This window comes from Colobus angolensis, unplaced genomic scaffold (genome assembly GCF_000951035.1).
Source record: "Colobus angolensis palliatus isolate OR3802 unplaced genomic scaffold, Cang.pa_1.0 Scaffold69, whole genome shotgun sequence".
Classification (NCBI taxonomy): domain Eukaryota; kingdom Metazoa; phylum Chordata; class Mammalia; order Primates; family Cercopithecidae; genus Colobus; species Colobus angolensis.
In genome coordinates, this window is record NW_012120598.1 from 13088845 (window position 1) to 13103229 (window position 14385).

The following is a 14385-nucleotide window of genomic DNA, read 5'->3' on the forward strand; positions in this document are numbered from 1 at the left end:
GGCACCGGTCTCTGAGTTCCCTTAGTATTTATTGATAATTATCTTTACCATCTTAAAGATAAGGGAGTGGCAGGACAATCGGATCATTTTAGGGAGAAAATTAGCAGTAAGACATAAGGATAAAGATCTCTGTGACATGAGTAAGTTCAAAGGAAAATGCTGTGTCTTGATATGCATATGCAAACATTTCCACAAACCTTTTAGCAGCATTGCGCCAGCAAGTCCCGCCAGCAAGTCCTACCTTATGCTGTAAGGCGGTTTTCTCCTATCTCAGTAAACAGAGCATACAATCGGGTCTCACACCAAGATGTTCCATTGCCCAGGGACGGGCAGGATTTTTAACCAGCAAGCAGCCTTCAGGCACTTGTTTAACAAAGACACATCCTGCACAGCCCAAAATCCATTAAACCTTGAGTCACCACAGCACATGTCTCTTGCAAGGACAAAGTTGGGGGTAGGGTCACAGATTAACAGCATCTCAAATACAGAACAAAATGGAGTCTCTTATGTCTACTTCTTTCTATATAGACACAGTAACAGGCTGATCTCTCTTTCTTTTCCCCACAAGAACCAGGCTGTTCATTGATGATATCTTGACCCTCCCAGGTTCTCACCAGGATTCCATGGCCCTAAGGAGACAAGTACATTTGCTTGGAAAACTGGTCACCTAATTCCCCAAAGGACAGAGCTAACATTATACATCTCAGCATCCAGTCCATCCTAGATGGATTTGGATTCCATCTAGGTTAGTAGTCCACATTACAGCTCTAGATGAAAATTCAGTAATGCTGCTAGCATATGCTTGTAGAACAAGCTTATCTGTAATATGTGGACTTTATGTGGGTTCTGAGAATGAAAGGAGTTGGTATACTACAAGCGTAGAAATAGCATAGATTCAAATGCTGAGTTCAACCTGGCTTCAAATCCTGGCTGATGCTTGCGAGCTGTATGGAATTTACTGACCTTCTCTGACCCTTAGATTCAACTGGGAAAGGAAGTAAAAATATCATTTCCCTTGAAGTATCTATGTAAGAATGAGAAATAATACATTAAGTGCTTTCACAGCACTTGAGACAGAGGATATACACGATAAATGGTAACACATGCGATAGTCGTGTCTCTCACTAAGAGAGTGTTGAGGCTCAGAAAGCGATACCCCAAAGACTGGTGCTCTGAAATGCTGAGAGGACTTAGAAGCTGCCTCAGAATCAAGGTCCTTGTAACCTTGACTTGTTCCTCCATCCCAAGCACAGGGAGTGATTCTTTCTGGAATGTCCTTATCTGACCAAGAAAGTTTCTTTCCAAAAGAAATGTAATTGTCTTAAACCCCCTTCCTAGGGAATCTCACCAAATAACCAGGGAAGATCCACCACCAGAGAAAAGAAGAGACTGGAAGTCATCACCATGTCCCCAACAGACTTTTCATCTCTTCTTCTGAGGACAGCTCCAAGTGATTACCTAGGGGTCTTTGCTTTGGAATAAGTCAACCTTTACTCCTGTGCAGCCCTACCTCTCACCTTCCCAAAATATCTGCCTCCCGTCTTCTGGGGCCATTCATTCTCTCAAAGGATTTGCTGCCCCTCAAAAGAGTTTTCCACGTTCCTAATCTCTCCCCTCCCCTGGGAAAAAGCATATATAAGCTTCTATACCACCCTGGGTTATTGGGTAATCATTCTCCCGCAGTTCTCCCATCCTGTGCACATCAAATAAATTCCATATGCCTTCTCTTTTATTTATGTGCTTTTTGTCTGTTGATTTTCAGTGAGTCTTTAGAGGGCAAAGGGGAAATTTTCTCCCTGCAAGAGTCTTATTATCTGAGTGTCTCTGCAAGCAGCACGTGGGGGTTACAAAGACAGACAAAGCATGACTTTTGTCTTCTGAACCACCACCGTTTAGTTAGATGGAGGCGGGAAGGAAGGAGGTAGGGAGAGTGGGACTACCTGAAGCAAGTAGCAACAAAACGACACTATATAATTAGATAGAAAATTGTGTGTTACAAATTCTAGGTGGGGTAGGAATTCAGGGAAAAGAAAGAACAGTGAGGGTGCAGCAATGGTTTCAACCACTGAACAGAAAAACAAACATAAGCGTGATTTGCCAACTGTCAAGATTTACACAGAAGTCATATAGTAGGTCTAACAAAAACAGAAAACCAATACACTAAGGCTCATTTTAGCACCCAAAGGGCATGCAAGTAAAAACAGCTAGATCTGGTTACTTGTTCCCTAAAGTCACATTCTCCAAGACTGGTGGGCTTTGAAGGTTCTAAGCATGGACCTTGACTGGGTCCACCCGTGGTGTTTAAGAGATGAGCCACCATCTTTATTTTGCAAGAAAAGTCAGTTTACAGTTAGAAAACAAGGAGCAGAAATAAATCATACTATTCTAGAAGAGGTACAAGCTGAAATGTAAGTTTTAAAATGTAGTGCCTTTTAAGGTTAGAATGGCTTACTCTTCCTATGACTCTGCTTATCCCCCTTGTCAGATATTCCCTTAAATATAATGGGCTTATGCCCAATCCCGTGAACATGGAGGTACAGTCAATGGCACTTTTATAGCTAATCAGAATCTTTATGCCCAGGAAAATATACAACTGTCGTCATTATTGATGACCACCCCTATAGTGGGAGAAGAGAAAAGAAAACACAGCAGCAATGATTATGTATTTAAGTCACACTCATGCTTTATATTTTGTGCAGATTTGCCTAAATACCGTAAACACTTCAATGTAAGATGACATTTTTCCCTGAATATTTTTTCATACAAATAAAATGAATTCCCTTCTATTGGAGTCTTTATAAAATCTATCCAGTTATAGGAGTCCTATTCAATTATTGTGAACAGCTAATTATACATGTATGAATATAAAGTGTAGTTTTCCCATTTTTTTCTTAGCGATACAAGAACTCACCTCATATTTGAATCTGTACAAAATCTTTCCCATTATGGGAGACCTATCCAATTATTTTGGAAAGCTCATTGTGAGATGACATAATGTTCTGATTCAGTCTCAGTCAGCGCAAGTTTAAAATGCTTATAGGGGTCAGTTGATGGCATTGGTGAAAAAAGAAGGCAAAAATATTTTACACAGATTTGTAATGATTCCTGGAGGTATGAATTCTAAATTATAACAGTTGGGTAACACTGTAAATGTTCCATTTAAAGAACAACTTAAAAAACAGTAGAGTAAGTGATTATATTGGAAAGATTATAAATACAGATTCACATATGAAATAAACCAGTGCTGGAGTAAAGATGACTAAATGAACATATTCATTTGTGTTTTGAACCCTCACTTAAACGTGATAAAGAGGGTTTTTTTTTCCCCCAGAACATAAAATTATAGGGACCAAGAATGAGGGAAGAGACAACAGCATCAAAACTTGGAAGTTGGGGCCAGGTGTGGTGGCTCATGCCCATAATCCGAGCACTTTGGGAGGCTGAGGCAGGATTGCTTGAGCTCAGGAGGTTGAGACCACTCTGGGCAACATAGTGAGACTCTTGTCTCTACAAAAGATAAAAATAAAAATAAATTTGTCAGGCATGGTGGCTCGCACCTGTAGTCCCAGCCACTCAGCAGACTGAGGCAGGAGTATTGCTTGAGCTTGAGAGTTCAAGGTTGCAGTGAGTGGGATCATGCCACTGCACTCCAGCCCATGTGACAGAAAAAAGAAAAAAAGGCCAGGCGCGGTAGCTCACGCCTGTAATCCCAGCACTTTGGGAGGCTGAGGCGGACAAATCACCAGGTCAAAAGATTAAGACCACCCTGGCCAACATGGTGAAACTCCATCTCTAAAAACACAAAAATTAGCTGGGTATGGTGGTACGCACTTCTAGTCCCAGCTACTTAGGAGGCTGAGGCAGGAGAATCGCTTGAACCTGGGAGGCGGAGGTTGCAGTGAGCTGAGATGGCGCCATTGCACTCCAGCCTGGCGACAGAGCAAGCCTCCATCTCAAAAAAAAAAAAAAAAAAAGGAAGTTGGAAAGGACATAAATGAAAGATAACTGATGCAGGATACAGAAAAAGTGCTGGGTCCCAAGATGATAGGAGAAAAGCTGAGAAGCCATCAATTACAACACAAGTCTTAGGAACTGGTGGTGCTGGGTGGCTCTGGCAGTACAATTGGAAGTAGAGCAGAAAACAAACAACTAGAGCCTCAAGGCTCCTATCTACTTTCAAGAAAAGTCTGGAAATTTATTTTTTGGGCAAAGCTAACACAGAGGGTGCTGGGAGAAGTGAGAACTGCAGTACTGAACAGAAAATTAGGATTAAGTAGATGTTGACATATTAAAAACTAAAACTCATTCATGCTAGCAATCAGGCCTAAATCTTCCAGAAAGAAGTTAAAAACTCTTTCTCTAATGAATCCACCAAACTGACTATAGAAAAAATTCAGAGACAGCCTGGATCTGTGTTGTCCGACGAAGTAGGAAGTAGCCACTTGTGGCAATTTATTCTAAAACTAAATTAATAAAATTAAGTAAAATTTAAACACCAATTCCTCAGTCACACTAGTCACATTTCAAGTGATCAATAGGCACATGTGGCTAATAGCTATAGTACTGGACAGTGCCAGTATAGAATATGTCCACCATATCACATAAAGTTATATTGTTAGAGCAGGTAGACAGGCAGACATGAGCAGGGCAGAAGAGGGTTGCCCCCCAATCCCCAGGAAAGTCAGACCACCATCAGGTGATGGTCAGGCAGTCGTTAAAACTGTCTCTCTAAAGTAATAATTGGTTGCAGCTGGTGCCAAGGAACTAGAAAATAGCTGAAGCTGTTTATCAGCAGGTTCCCAATAAGATCTCAGGGGTTGGGCAAGTGGGCTCAAGCATGTGGACTGAGGCAAAATGGCAGGACATAATTGGCATATGACTTTCCTCTAAGAGCGCTCGACTGGTAAGGGAAAAATACCTCAAGTGAACATGTGTACAACTTCAATAAACTCAGTGTGCGTGCAGCCCAGCCCAAGTGCTGGCAAGCCACTGCACATGAGGAGGGCCCACCCCAAAGGAAGAGTTAGAGAAAAAGAAATACAAATCCCAGAATCATAGCAATGTATAAAATCCCAAGTCAAAGTTCAGACGGGGCACCTGGAGCTCTCTAGTTGCCCACCTGGCCCTCTTTCAAGTGCATTTTACTTCCTTTCATTCCTGCTCTGAAACTTTTTAATAAACTTTCACTCCTGCTCTAAAATTTGCCACAGTCTCTCACTCTATCTTGTGCCCCTTAGCCAAATTCTTTCCTCAGAGTAGGCAAGAATTGAGTCACTACCGACCCATACAGACTTGCCACGGCTAACAATATTACATGGCATTGACCTACACAAATATCCCACAACAAAGTTCACAATCTCCACTTACACACCCTAAGTGAGCCATATTCTTAAATATATGCAAACAATGAAGGATCACCAGATACTTAAGACGTCTAATACAAAAAATAGAAAACAAAGTTAAAGTTTAAGCAAACCAAAAGAACCAGAGATGACACGGAGGGAAGAAGATGTATTATCATTCCATCTCACACCAGTTAGAATGGCGATCATTAAAAAGTCAGGAAACAACAGGTGCTGGAGAGGATGTGGAGAAATAGGAACACTTTTACACTGTTGGTGGGACTGTAAACTAGTTCAACCATTGTGGAAGACAGTGTGGTGATTCCTCAAGGATCTGGAACTAGAAATACCATTTGACCCAGCCATCCCATTACTGGGTATATACCCAAAGGATTATAAATCATGCTGCTATAAAGACACATGCACACGTATATTTATTGTGGCACTATTCACAATAGCAAACGCTTGGAACCAACCCAAATGTCCATCAGTGACAGACTGGATTAAGAAAATGTGGCACAGGCCAGGCACAGTGGCTCACGCCTGTAATCCCAGCACTTTGGGAGGCCAAGGCTGGCGGATCACAAGGTCAGCAGATCGAGACCATCCTGGCTAACATGGTGAAACCCTGTCTCTACTAAAAATACCAAAAATTAGCCGGGCGTGGTGGTGGGCGCCTGTAGTCCCAGCTACTTGGGAGGCTGAGGCAGGAGAATGGCGTGAGTCCGGTAGGCAGAGCTTGCAATGAGCTGAGATCGCACCACTGCACTCCAGCCTGAGCGACAGAGCGAGACTGCCTCTCAAAAAAAAAAAAAGAAAAGAAAAGAAAATGTGGCACATATACACCATGGAATACTATGCAGCTATAAAAAAGGATGAGTTCATGTCCTTTGTAGGGACATGGATGCAGCTGGAAACCATCATTCTCAGCAAACTATTGCAAGAACAGAAAACCAAATACCGCATGTTCTCACTCATGGGTGGGAATTGAACAAGGAGAACACTTGGACACAGGAAGGGGAACATCACACACAGGGGCCTGTTGTGGGGTTGGGGGAGCAGGGGGGATAGCACAGCACACCAACATGGCACATGTATACATATGTAACAAGCCTGCACGTTGTGTACATGTACCCTAGAACTTAAAGTGTAATAAAAAAGAAAAAAAAAAAGAAAATGTATTATCATTAATATCCTCAGGGAACCATGAGAAGATATTGTTTCCATGAAACAAGTATAGCCTGCCAAAGAGAAGGAATATCCAATAAATAAAAATATAAAACTCTTTAAAGATATAATGGTGAAACTAGAATGTTCTGAGTGAAAAGAAAAATATACATAATGGTGTAAAAGAAAAACTCAATAGAAGTTTCACAAAATAAAATTTGAGAAATCTTCCCGAAAGCAGAACCAAAAACAAAAAAGAGAAGAAAAAAATCAGAAACTTAGAGGACAAGTTCATAAGTTCAATATTCAAATAAGAGTTCTCAAGAAATAGAACAGAGAAAATTAGGCTGAGAAAATTATTTAAGAAGTATTTCAAGTGAGTTTCTCAGAACAGAATGACCTAAGTATTCCATTAAAAGAGAATTCACAGTACCCAGATGATGGCTAAGAGTAAACTACACCAAGTCACATCATCGCAAGGTCTTAAAACTGGGGACAAAGGCAAACTTCCAAAGAGGAAGGGAAATAGTCACCTAAAAAAACAAGAATCTGAATAGCCTTGGATTTTTCAGCAGCACACTGGAAGTTAGAAAAGCAACATCTTAAAAATTCTGGAAGAAAGCATTTCTCAATATAGACATCTATATCTAGCCAAGCTATCAATTGAGTGTGAGAGAAGAATAAGAATGTTTTCAGACATTCAGGCTATCAAGAATTTTACATCACCTGCACCCTCTCTAAGATAACCACATGGAGAATGTGCTTCAGTAAAGTCAGTGGGTAAACCAAGAAAAAGGAAGACGTGAAACCCTGGAGATAGGGGAGAGAGGTGAATGAAATGGCAGGAGTGTGGTCATGGTCAGTTCCATGAATACAACTGTGTGACCAGCTCTGAGATCAGCCTTTCCAGATTAAAACAAATTATCATCTTCAAGAAGGAGTGCATCAGGAGTATGCAACACCAGGAGAGATTTAGGCAATTGGCAGAAAGTATGAATTAGGATTATATAGAAAACTAATATAAAAATATGTAAGGACAGCTATTTAATTCAGAGAAAACAAGACTTTAAATGGGAAAAACAATCATATTTGTATAAATTATTGTATTCTACAAGGCATAGTTGTGAATAACATTTGCATCATCATCACAATATAATAATTTGTTATAACTTAAATGATGATATAACTACATTAGAAAGATGGGGAGCAAAGAATTCATGTGATGGGGTGGGGGTGGAGTATAGTTCTGAGAAGCAAAAAGGAGTCATCATTTTCCAAAATGGGAAGCTATACCACTATTTTTATCCATAATTAAGAATTAAAAAATTAACAATACAAAATGGGATGTAAACATTAATAGATAATGGCTGGGAAGAAAACAAGAATGGAAATATTAGCACATTATTTAGAAACATCAAGGTCATATACCTAAGAAAGGAACAAAACAGGTAAGAGTTGAAAGTGGTTGATTCTGGGTAGAAAGAAATGGATCACAGGAGCTAAGGGGTATTTGTAGTATTCTGTTGAATTATTTTATTTTTTAAACTTTGTGCACCTATAACTTTAATTCAAAACAAATGAAAAGCTGGTCTTCATTAAACAGTATAATTCAGGCCGGGCATGGTGGCTCAATCCTATAATCCCAGCACTTTGGGAGGCTGAGGAGGGCGGATCACCTGAGGTCGGGAGTTCAAGACCAGCCTGACCAATATGGAGAAACCCCGTCTCTACTAAAAAATACAAAAATTATCCAGGCGTGGTGGTGCATGCCTGTAATCCCAGCTATTTGGTAGGCTGAGGCAGGAGAATTGCTTGAATCCAGGAGGTAGAGGCTGTGGTGAGCAGAGATCATGCCATTGTACTCCAGCCTGGGCAACAAGAGAGAAACCCCCTTTAAAACAAAACAAAACAAACAAACAAAACACCAAAAAAGCAATATAATTCATGTTCATGTAAAACATGCCTGGGAACATTTGCCTTCTTTAATAAATAGAGTAGAGCCAGTCAACCTATATCGAAGTAGTTATTAAAATAAATGTAATGAATATGTCTACAAAGTATAGTTTAGTGCTTTATTTTGCAAAAATGCATATGTATTTGATATAATTTAGTTTAAGAAGTTTAGTCAGTTTTTCGCATTTGTTTTACTTTATGGATGTCTATCTGGTTTTTGTTTGTTTTTTTTTTTATCTTTTTTTTATTATACTTTAAGTTCTGGGATACATGTGCAGAATGTGCAGGTTTGTTACATATGTATACACGTGCCATGGTGGTTTGCTGCACCCATCAACCCATCATCTATATTAGGTATTCTCCTAATGCTATCCCTCCCCTTGTCCCCAAGCCCCTGACAGGCCCCGGTGTGTGATGTTCCTCTCCCTGTGTCCATGTATTCTCATTGTTCAACTCTCACTTATGAGTGAGAACATGCGGTGTTTGGTTTTCTGTTCCTGTGTTAGTTTGCTGAGGATGATGGTTTCCAGCTTCATCCATGTCCCTGCAAAAGACATGAACTCATCCTTTTTTATGGCTGCATAGTATTCACATACACACATGGTGTATATGTGTCACATTTTCCTTATCTAGTCTATCATTAATGGGCATTTGGGTTGGTTTCAAGTCTTTGCTATTGTGAATAGTGCTGCAATAAATGTATGTATGCATGTGTCTTTATAGTAGAATGATTTATAATCCTCTGGGTATATACCCGGTAATGGGATTTCTGGGTCAAATGATATTTCTGGTTCTAGATCCTTGAGGAATCACCACACTGTCTTCCACAATGGTTCAACTATTTTACACTCCCACTGATAGTCTGGTTTTTAAGGGGCTGAGCTTATCTTGTACATGGAAGGTTTGTTTTGTTTTGTTTAGCTTTTAAGCAAAGCTTCTCAGTTTTTAACTTGTTGGGTATTTTTCTCTTAAGAAGAACTGGAGAAATATTAGCCACTGATTTTGATGTGTAATACAGGTGTTTTTTTCCAGTGTGTTGGTTCCTGTCCCCTCTCTGTTAACTGTTTGGCTATTGGAACTATATGTCTTCAATAATTCAATTTTATTTTGAGTTACACATATTAGTATACCCTTAGTTATTCTTGAAATAAAATCAATCTCTTAGCTTATCCTTGCAGTGGGAAAAAAAAATGAAGAGAAAAAAGATGAAGAAAATCCAAAGCTGCTGTCCAAATGTTGTGCGTTAGAGAATATTTTCTTTCTCTTTGTTTATGAGGTTTTCTAATGACAGGATCACAGACAAATTCCTTTCACTTTTAGTGTTGCTATCTTCTCTCCTAAGCTTCCCATAAGTTTTCTGTCCTACATCATGACTTCTGCCTCCAAATTCTTCCATTCAATTTCCCATGATTCACCTGCCTGTATTTCTTGCTTAGAGATATGAACCTAGTACTTCTAGATAGTTTTATAATTATAATATAAAATTCTTAAAGGCTGGGCGCGGTGGTTCACACCTGTAATCCCAGCACTTTGGGAGACTGAGGCGGGTAGATCACGAGATCAGGAGATCTAGACTATCCTGGCTAACACGGTGAAACCCCATCTCTACTAAAAATACAAAAAAATTAGCCGGGTGTGGTGGCTACGCCTGTACTCCCAGCTACTTGGGAGGCTGAGGAAAGAGAATGGTGTGAACCTGGGAGGCAGAGGTTGCAGTGAGCCGAGATCGCGCCACTGCACTCCAGCCTGGGCAACAGAGCGAGACTCCGTCTCAAAAAACAAACAAACAAACAAACAAACAAAAACAATTCTTGAAAATTAGAAGTATGTCTTGTGCTTTAAAAACCCAGCACCTGATTCCATTTTTGCAACAGTATGAATACACATAATGTAAATATTTCCTAGTGACAATTTATTGAGCATCTTCTATTATGGTGGTGATATAGTCACTCTACACACGTCATCTGATTTAATGCTAAAAACATCTCTGCAAGGTGAAGACAATAATCACCATTTTGCAGATGAACAAATGGTAAGGGAAAGAAAAACCAATGAAAATTTCACCTTACCTCTGAGTAAAAAATGTGTCACAAATTTTGTTTAAATCAAATTGAGCTGCTTAGAGCAGCAGTCGGCAAGTAGGAAATTGCATTTCAATCATTTCTGGACTTCCCTCCTCCAATCCCACTTCCAGGTGACACAGAAATCGGGAGTGGGGATGTCTTCTTAGGTCCTAAATCCTGAAAGAAAGGGGTATGGCCTCCACTGGTCCTCACTGATATGCTTATTGTCCAGGCTCTCATGATCTAGTCCCTCAGGGAAGTGGTACTCACTGATAAGCTTGGACAAAGGTCTCTGACTTCTCTATCGAGGCAGTTTCTGAGACCACGGCTCCTAGAGGTCTTTCCTAGTGTCCTGAGGCAATCCACCCAGCTAGGAGTTAACAAGCAGGACCTGGGCTACCCTCTTTGCAAACCACCCAAACTCCCTTTCTTCTTGTCTCAAGGAATTGCTACCTGAAGTCAATTCTGCTTCCACCTCCCAGCACCCCCTAGAAGACCTCATCTTTCTTTTCCTCCACTCTAGGTGATGTGGCATAATCGTCACAGTAGGTCTAATTATCCAAACAAAACAAAACAAACATGGAATGAAGCTGTCCTTGGGGAACATCTGCTTTCCATTCAACCATCCAAAGTCCCTGGAACACAATGACTTGGCTATTTTCTTGGAATGGGAAGGGGGAAAATACCTTTGAGCAGTGAAAACAAAACATGTATCTGTGGAGGAAAACAAAAGATGTATAAATTCCTATATTTTGTGGGGGCAGGGAATGGAGAGTTGGTGGTCAAAGGGTACAAATGTATGATTAGGAGGAATAAGTTTTGAGATCTATTGCACAGCAGAGTAACTATAGTCAATACTGTATAGTATATTCCAAAATAACTTAGAGTAAATTTCAAATATCTCACCACACACACACAAAAATTATAAGTGAGTGAGGTGATGGATATGTTAATTAGCTAGATTTAGTCACTTCATATTGTAGAGATATATAAAACATGATTGCATACATTAACATGGTGCCCCATGAATGTATACCATTATGATTTGTCAATTAAAAAATACATACATATATTTACATAATCCAATATAAATACACATATACATATGTAATCTAAACATAAATAAGCAGGTATATATATCATTACATTTATAACATATGCAGTTGAATGAATGTCTGTGAGAAAAGGAGATTTTCACTGTAAAAAAAAAAAGTTAACTTTCATTAAGAGAACCTGTCTCATCCTCTAGTCTTCTGCTATTGCCTTTAAACCACATTCCAAAGCCAGGGAAAAAACATGTTTATAAAACTGCAAAGGTCAAGGCCAGTAATGGAAATTGATTTTACATGCTCAGCAGAGTGTTTTTAGAACCATGGAACAGTCTAAGGGAAAAGAAATCTATTTAATTACTCTACAGTCTTTTGTAGTCCATTAAAAAGGCTCCACAATGGTCTACCTCCCCTGAACCAACTTAACATAAATCCCTCCCATTAAAGAAGCACTTCTTAGAAATTGCACAGAATGCGCCCTTCTGAAGAAGTGAAAATTCCAGAGGATGAACTCAAACTGGGAATAATGATTCCTACATGAAGAAAAGCTGCTTCTTTTAAATGTTTTTAATGAGGCAGAAATTTTCACTTGAAGCTCCTGCCTGTTACCTGAGTAGCTGGTGTCTTTGAACTTGTATTTTTCTCCCTTCACTTTCTGTGTGATGAGATAATGGGCAAGAAATCAATAGCCTCGGCTTCAGGAGCAATTATGGTGCATTTTTGACTTTGTTCTTTTTCAATTTCAGTCTACCATGTTCAACACTAAAATCTGTCTCTACACTTCAAAGCAAATTCATGGTAATTCAAAATATGATTTTATTAACATTAACAATTAACTGCTTTTAAAATTTTTACTGTTTTAGATTGGAAGTAAAGAAGAAAACAGTATAAAACTTGGATTTAAGGAGCTGTATATGTGAATGACTACTCGATTACATGAGGAAGTATGCTTACCCTGTGATAGGTCAGGGCTCAAACGAGTCTCCTGGGACAATTGTTCTAGAGCTATGTGATGTCAGACTTCTAAAGATCACTATGTTCATTAGATCATCAATTCAATTAATTCTGTTTCATTAAAAGTTGTTGAATAAGTGCACAGTTAAGCACTCTTGTTTGGAATTTGAATAGTCTTTCCACATCAACAGTAATTATTTACTGATGCTTTAACTATACAGTATCTAGTCTAGTGGTTTGTGCTACCACTATATAAATTTGAAATAAATAATATTTCAAATTAACTTATGATAGTCTCTCCCTACACTAACAAGATTTCACTACATCATAACTGTTATATCAAGGTCGATATTCACTTAAAGTTACTTCTACCTTCACTTTCTTTGGTTTTCAGAGGCAGGGTCTCACTTTGTTGCCTGGGCTGGAGTGCAGTGGCTATTCACGAATCATTACACACTAGAGCTTTGAATTCCTGGGCTCAAGTGATCCTTCTGCCTCAGCTTCTCAAGTAGCTGGTACTACAGGAGTGCTCAAGGCCCCCATAATAACTTCCTGTCTAAAGTGAAATTTAGCTTTCTCCTGATTTCTTCCCTTGAAGCCCATTTCAGTGACAGTCACTTCCTTCTACTAGTCTTAAACCTGCAAGAAAGTCACCATTTTCCTCATCCAGAGTACAGCTTCCAGTCTTTTCTTAAAACAAACAAACAAACAAAAACACTCTCGATGATTTGTAACAATCTTTGAAATTCGTGTATTTGTTTACACTAGCGAGATTCACCTCAGCCAATTATCCATGACTTTCAAAATAGTTTGGAATTCCTAGGTCAGTTTTCTTCTCCAATATGACACTGAAAAATTGTTCTCTGAAAGATATTTGTGACGTAATCCCTGAAGTCTGTAAATGTTACCTTATTTGACAAAATGTCTTTGCAGATGTGATTAAATAAAGGATGTCAAGTTGAAGAGATTGTCTTGGATTATCTGTGTGGTCCCTAAATGCTGTCACATGTGTCTTCATAAGAAAGAGGCAAGAGAAGATTTGACACACATGGAGAGAAGGGAATATGAATGCCTTCATATTGGCATTCCATCCATGAATATGAAACAGAGAGAGATTTAAGATGCTGACTTTGAAGATTGGAGTGATGTACCCACAAGCCAAGGGTTTCTGACAGCTACCAGCAGCTGGAAGTGGCAAGAAATGGAGTGTTTTCTGGAACTTCTGGAGGGACCATGGCCCTGCCAGCACCTTGATTGCAGCCCACTGATGCTAACTCTGGATCCCTGGCCTCCATAACTGTGAAAGAACAAATTTCTGTTGTTTTAAACCAAGTTTGTCATAATTTGTTCTAGTAACCATGGGAAACTAATACACTCTCCTATTCTTTATTTTCATTCTCTAAGACTTTGCCATCTGTATTGTACCAAGAAGTCATACAGAAAACTAAGATTCAGAAAAGCCCACAAATAGTTTCAAGAACAGGGGAGTGATCAACATCTTTAAATATTATGAAAAGGTTAAGATAAAGGTCTTAAAGTACCTGTTAGATTAGACAATTGAGAAATCTTTAGTGACCGAAAAAGAATAGTTTCAATATGGTGATGGAGGTCACATAAGAGACCCACAATGGGAACTGTCCCGCCGTGCTGTCAGTACACAGACTCTTGAGAGAAAAACAAATTTTGTTTTAAGCCACTATATCTTGGTTATTTTGTACTGAGCCAGGGCTAATCAGAATATGAAAGGACAGGGAATTAAGATAATTCACATCCCAGCACTTTGGGAGGCCGAGACAGGCGGATCACGAGGTCAGGAGATTGAGACCATCCTGGCTAACATGGTGAAACCCCATCTCT